This window comes from Micropterus salmoides, unplaced genomic scaffold, assembly GCF_014851395.1.
Source record: "Micropterus salmoides isolate LMB-PRFRI ecotype aquatic unplaced genomic scaffold, ASM1485139v1 Ms_hic_scaffold_15, whole genome shotgun sequence".
In the NCBI taxonomy this organism is placed as follows: domain Eukaryota; kingdom Metazoa; phylum Chordata; class Actinopteri; order Centrarchiformes; family Centrarchidae; genus Micropterus; species Micropterus salmoides.
Genome location: NW_024040596.1, coordinates 32,578,390 through 32,585,260, shown reverse-complemented (window position 1 = coordinate 32,585,260; position 6,871 = coordinate 32,578,390). Strand labels below are relative to the sequence as shown.

The window sequence follows — 6,871 nt, the reverse complement described above, 5'->3', positions numbered from 1 at the left end:
ACATGGGTGAGGTGGACACAAATAGATTGAAAAGAGAGGGTGGAGACATTCACATGCAGTCAGGCACAGTGCTAGCACACACAGGCACATACAACACGCACAAGCACATAAGCTACGACACATACACATAGACACACACCACACACAAAGATACAACACGCACACCGCACACAAATGTGGGTCGTCATGGTTGCCAACTGGTTGTTGCCTTGTTATTTCTGCATTTCGTTGAGTTTGTTATTTAAACGAATTGTCATTATTTCACTACCAGTTGCTGCGCTGTGTTGTTGTTTGTTCAGCTTGACTGTTTTTCTCCTGCAGTTGTTTTCTTTTCTGGATGGTTGTCCCCCCCCAGTAAAGTAGACAGTAAATAGGATCCTTATCAATATCAGTATTATCAATATACTGATAGAGAGAGGAATTAGATATGGTATTACTTTATCACACGTTTCCATTGCCAGTCAAGCCGTGAATGTCAGATTGCTCGACACAAGCCGTCCTAATCCAGCATCAGCTGGCTTCCAAAGCTATTCGATCATGCAACAAACACTTTTTATAAGTAAGATATCGCAAAAAAACCCTTTTCTTTACACACCTAGTGTTTACATTTTGCTTGCATGTGAATCACATTTCCACACTGGTAGAGCAGGAAGTGTTCTTCTCAGGGTGGAGCAGCACATGCAAACAGAAAAACTATAATGGAAGCGGCTAAGTCAGTGTGGACTACTTCCTGCAGAAAACCCCAACATCCATTCTCAGTTGGCAGTAGTTGGTTAACTGTCTCATTGAAAAAAATGCTTCTGTATTGCAAAGTAACGCTGGGGTTCAAGGAAACACATTGTCTTTTTGCACTACAAGGTCATGTTTCTGAAGCTAGGCTAATTTTCACTCTTTACATTTCCTCTCTGACCCTGTGATGAACTAAGCCTAATTGCCTCACCAGTGTGGCAGACTGTTTGTATGCAAGTTAAATGAGATATAATGAGGATAAAGTAGGGGTGTGCAAATGCACTTGTTTCTTCAGGGGCATAATGTGTATTTCCAGATAACAGAGAAAAGAAAATAACATGTACTTGGAAAAGACTTTAACTGTGTAGCTGGCTGCTGTTAACGTAGCTCCTTGATACACCAAACAGCCAGTTGTTTGCTGGGAAAGTGTGGATTACTTTTATGTTTTTACTAGTTCAATTTAGACAAAGACAGGAAGGCTGCGCTCTCACAGTGAAGTCATGAGAAAGAAAAAAGAGAAAAAAATGCCCCTGAGGTTAGCGCCGTGATTCTTATGGCTTCAATCATGCACACCATAATTGGTTCAAACTGAGGAGCAATCGTTTTACACTTGCAGTCAAATGTGTCTTTGAACATCAAGGCGTGTGCTGACGTGAGTGCATTCTTTTCTTTCAGCTCTCTGTGTGTCTTGCATACCGTGTGGAAAGTCCCCTGACTAAAAATAACACAATTCTTTAACACAGTGTCATCAAGCAAGCAAGATAAGGGCTTATCCTAGCACTGCTATTCCACAGGTGAGTCTTTGTGTTGTTCCCTGCCACTCTTCCAAAGCATGGCCATGGAAACAAGTTCAAATAGTCAGACAATGCTACATCCCTCCCTTTCCAAATCTCCCCACTTATAAAAATGCAAACATATCACAATGCTTGTTCCTTTTGTTGTCTTTCATTTCTTCAGGTGGTCATAAGCGTGGTATCAAAATCAGCAGCGAGGCTATCCGGGTTCCTGCATGGCTGGCCGGTTTGCCTCTGCTACTTGACAGCTCCTGTCTTTCCACTCCAGCGTCACTGAATGTTATCTGCGCAGCTGTGTTAGACTGCATCCCCATCCCAGCTTCCCTGTGCGAAGCTCGTGTACCTCTAAGACTGTGAAAAGCCAGGGAACAATAGTATCTTGTGTTCCATTCCCTGTTATCTGTCCTTCACTCCTTTATTGAAAAGGCTTACCTCATTTTCTATTAATTACACGAAAACAATGATTTTAGCCAAAGATGGGCTCCCCCGGCGATTCTGCAACTGTTCTTTAATCTTGGTTATGAAGAGAGAACAATGAAGCTGTTGTGCTGTAGTGGCTAGGATAGAAAAAAACCTGCATTTAAATAACACTGAGATAATATGCGTGCAGCCTTGCATTGACTCGTACAAATATGTAAAATCCTGAATAAACGTGCTATGAGTCTTTGTTATGATAAAAGCAATAATACGTTGTGTGAATTGATCCGTGGATTCTGTGTGTGTGTGTGTGTGTGTGTGTGTGTGTGTCTGCTTGAACATGCAAGTGTGCATTATTTGTGAGCATGCCTTTGCATTAAAACTACCTTATTATCCTCCTCAGGGGTGTTAAGCATTGTCCTTAATCCTTGTAACAGGAACTTTGCCTTAACAATTTATGTCCCTCTCTTTGGCTTTCTAAAGACACAAGCCCAAACTAGGATCAAGACCAGCAGGCCTTCAGCAGGCCTTCAGCAGGCTGTAAAATCCTGAATTCACAGTTTTGACTTCAGTCTGAAGTAGCAAGCTGTAAACGACAACAGGTTCCTCTCAAATGAAAAAGAACTAGAGAACAATGTTTTAATCTGTGATGATCGGAGGAGGAGGAAGCTGAACTTCTCTATACCGCAAACAGGCAAAAAAAATCAGTGTTTAATTTAAGTTGTGGAATGTTAAAATGAAATTGCTAGTGCTCATGGAAGTTGACACCCATCAAAGTTAATTTAGTTTTGAACAGCTGCCAGCTTTCACAAATTTCTGAGCAGACAAACAAGTCTCCAATCAACATTTGTCAACACCAACTTATGCAAGTAAAAACCCTGTGTTTATTAACACCTTCAACATTACTGTGTTTGACTGTGTAACTAAGATATGGGTTTCTTATTTTTATTTATTTAATTCAACTTCTTAACTACTCAACCTTCCGGTGTGCCAGTCATTACTGACTCATGTGTGTGTAGCCAAAACATTCTGCAGGGGAGTTCCAAATTGTCTAGAGATGCCATATATGGAATCTAACAAGCCAAACTCTGAGTTAGAATAGTTCACTCATTGTAAATGTTATCTAGCTTCAATGAGAAGCTGGAACCAGCTGATACAGAATATATGATGCTGTCAGACAGTGTGGGATGAGATGATTTTCTACAAATGTAAAGCTGATTAACAAAACAAAAGGGGAAAACTATAGGGCACAGCCGGGACAATTGAAACACTTTTCAGATAAACGTCATTTTGAAGAATAACTTAATAGACAAAAACAATTTTTTGTTGTGATCAACAACTCACGTGTGCTCTATTTTGTACAAATGTGGAATGACTTTGGTCCTGTCACACAACGGTATCCATTTAAATTGTTTATTTTGTTCTTATTTTTATTTCAAATTTTTCATATTGTCCTTTATATGTAATTGCAAATATATTTTGTCCTTTATCTTAATAAAAATATATATTCAATGTTCTAACATTTTTAGAACAGATGGCCTAACAGTCAATGCACATCTGCTTCAAATCATATTGAGTGATTTAAAGTTAAATATAATTTCTCTGAGGTCAAACAATCACTTTCCATCTCACTCACAGTAGAGTAGATATTTTAAAAGTAATGGTCAAAATTGGCCAAGATATCCTGACTTTTATTCCCGAATAAGGCTCAAGTTACAAAAATGCGGGACGCTTTACCTTTCCCATAATTCAACTCAATTGCATCTTTTTCTAGAATCTCCCAGCATGGTGAATGCCATCCAGTTTGTAACACTGTTTCTGTTCAAAATCTGGGAAAACCCTGGTGACATCACCGTTACATGATCGTGGTTATTTTCCCAGACTTGACAATGCTAGCAGAAGACATAATACTGGTAACTGTTTATACATCCCTGTGATGAGTAAACTGATTTAATCTCATTCATCTCATTTTTTTGGTTTCAATTTATTTGTTTATGCACAGAAAGCCTGAAATATGTCTTCACAAAACAAAACAAAACAAACTCTTTATAACTACAGTATTGCAGAATTGTTGGGTCTCTGTTAATAATATTGTAAAGAGTACGGTCCAGACCTGCTCTATGTGAGAAGTGCCATGAGATAACTTCTTTTACGAACTTGCGCTAAATAAAATTGAATTGAATTTTTATGGCTGTTGCTCTTTTTAAATTGAGATATTTGTGTTGTGACTAATCTACTTAAAGCTGTATAATGAAATTAGCCTTCAGTTGCACTGCCCAGCTTTTATTTGCATACATTAAGCTGAGCACTGACCAAAATATTCTGATCCAGGCAGAGGGAATGAAGTTCTGTAATGGAAAATGTGTTCATCATTCTACTCTGTGGGATAATGTTAATTCAAGCAAGTTCTTAAAAACCTGATCTTCACTGGAATGTACTCATTTTAATAAAATATTATGACCTACCAATTTATGTCAGTGGACCAATGGGTGGTGAATGTTACAGATCTTTAAATATGTCTCTCCAAAATACACCGTTGCTCCTAACTCCAGTCAGTCTGACAACAATAAACATCACGCCTTTCTCTGGGCAGATTCAGCATCACGGCTGTGTGTTCCCAAGCTTCCAGAAGCCCTGTAGTCACCAAAACACCATAAAAACACACTTTTACAAGGTCATGTGTGTATGACTGTGGCTTTGCAGTCAATAAAGCTTCCAAATCCTTATGAGTAAATAATGAAGGTGGGCCCAGGCACAGTGGCTGTTTGCCCCTCGTCCCCCATCCAGTGACATACATATACACAATCACATACTCACACTGCTTGCAGATGGCATTCCTCTGCACTCCAGCTGAGGTTGAACAAATATATAAAAGCACTCTGCAGCTTTGACACTAAAAAATAAACTGGGCGGGGCTGCTTTCGGTAGCTGCGGGGAGTCGTGAAAGTAAAATGCCTCCTGTGGAGGCCAAGTTTACGTCTTGGGAGATTAAAGTCGGTGTGTGCGAGTACACAGGGTGCATGTGTTTGCATGATGTAGGGGGAGTAAGTCAGACAGCAGGGCTTGGTTCGTCTCGATCCCACTCAGTGGTTTCTGGTGTCTAGTCTCAGGGTGGGAAGGGGGGGGTGCATAACCTCCCTCTGTTTGACTTTTTAAACAACTTGAGGCATGTCAGGGGTGTGAAGACACTTGTTCTTTGTGTAGTAAAAAAAGGTGACTAAAATGTAATGGATTACTGCTTTATTAAATGGATAATAAAAATGGACACTGGTAAAATCAAAATGTTAAAAAATGACTATCAATGTACTTCTTTTATCCTCTATTTTTATCTTCTAGAAAGTAAATCAACCTTTGCAGCAAAACGGCAAAGCATTTTTTCCTCAATAATGTCAGTCAAGAAAATTACACCTTTAAAAGGTTTTACAAGCTCTGCTGATTTATCTTTCCTCTCATTCACTGCACACACTCACACATCTAGTGTGTACTGCAGTATTCTTCTTTTTTGTTGTTTTTCTCATAGTTGGCACCATTCACCCGTCTTCCTCCATATTTTAACATGTCACTCCACAGTCCTCCGCTCTCTCTCAACCCTCATTTTCTCTGCTGTAGCTCTTCTCCTTAAGTGTTTTAATGGACCCGTCTATCAGAAGACATATAACAGGTAACAGCTCTCAAATCACCCTGACTGTCATTATGATTTGACGAGTTACAGAGTTACTCTTCATTGACCTCAATTGAAGCCAATGATCATCCATCCCCTACCCTATTATGTGCATTTGCTTAATTAATTAGTCCTGCTGCAGCATGATGTGTATACATGTGGGGGGCCTATTCATAGAAAATACATCTCCATAGATTTGGAACATATTAACTCACCTAATCTCCACAGGTATCAAAGCTATTTCCGGTGTGTTCCTTGTTAAGTGTTCTTGTATAAAACTGCCTGTCGTCCTCCTTATTACATGTCGCAATCAGCCGTGACCTAGTAAAACATATACACAGGTCTTGTGTATCGCTGTTTGACTGATTTTTAGATTTTCAATAGTTATGATGCCGATATTCAGCATTGTTAAATTTGGCAATTTATGCATGTAATAGTAGTAATGCATTTAATTCATAGAGCTATTATTTAAACCAAAGTTACATTTAAAAAAGGACAAGTACTCTGAAATGCATAATAACAAGACTGAGAGTCTACAGCCATGCTAGTGGCTTTTACTGCAGCCACTAAATAAAAAACGGAGGTACCAACTTGACGTCACCTTGTTTTGTGGACTACTGTTTTGAAGCCTTATATTTTGGCCTATTGGCTGACGCCATCTTGGTTTGTTGGAACCAGAAGTGCCCATATTTGGACAAGAGGGTGGAATCAGGAGCGATACGCATTGCTACGCCTGGCAAGTTGACATGGTAGCGACTTGTCAATCACAAGGTAGCCACGCCTAATGCATCCCTTGCTTTATCGTCTATTTTCCTCTAAATGGGACCATAATTTACTAAATGGACATCAAGCTGCGTTGAGGAACACATGAAATTAGCAACTAAGACCATAAAATCATTAGCAAAGAGTTTACTGAGGTATAAATACAAGTGAGAAGTAGCCTCATTTTTCATATACAATCTGACTTATTTTTGCCACCAGTGGTGTTACACCCTGCAGGCTGTTTTTACATTGTTCATTATTATTCATTGTTCATTGTGCTCTAACTAAATGCTAATGTCAGTATGCTAACACGCTGTCATGACAATGCTAGCAGTTATTATTTACCATGTTCACCATCTTAGTTTAGCCCGAACATTCTATATTTAGCTAATTGACACTAAATACAAAGTACAGCTGAGGCTGATAGGAATATCATTTCTTTTGCAGGTATTTGGTCATAAACAACAGTATTAGACAAACTGAAACTCAAATATTCACGGGCGGCTGT

At 39.2% G+C, this 6,871-nt stretch overlaps 1 long non-coding RNA gene across 1 annotated transcript; it reads left to right on the top strand.

Moving 5' to 3' along the window:
* The first annotated feature begins 1,412 nt into the window (after nucleotides 1-1,412).
* Nucleotides 1,413-2,206, top strand: LOC119903493. Its single transcript, XR_005444522.1, has 2 exons — nucleotides 1,413-1,523; nucleotides 1,687-2,206. It is a non-coding gene; the product is annotated as an uncharacterized LOC119903493 (long non-coding RNA).
* The last annotated feature ends 4,665 nt before the right edge of the window (nucleotides 2,207-6,871 follow it).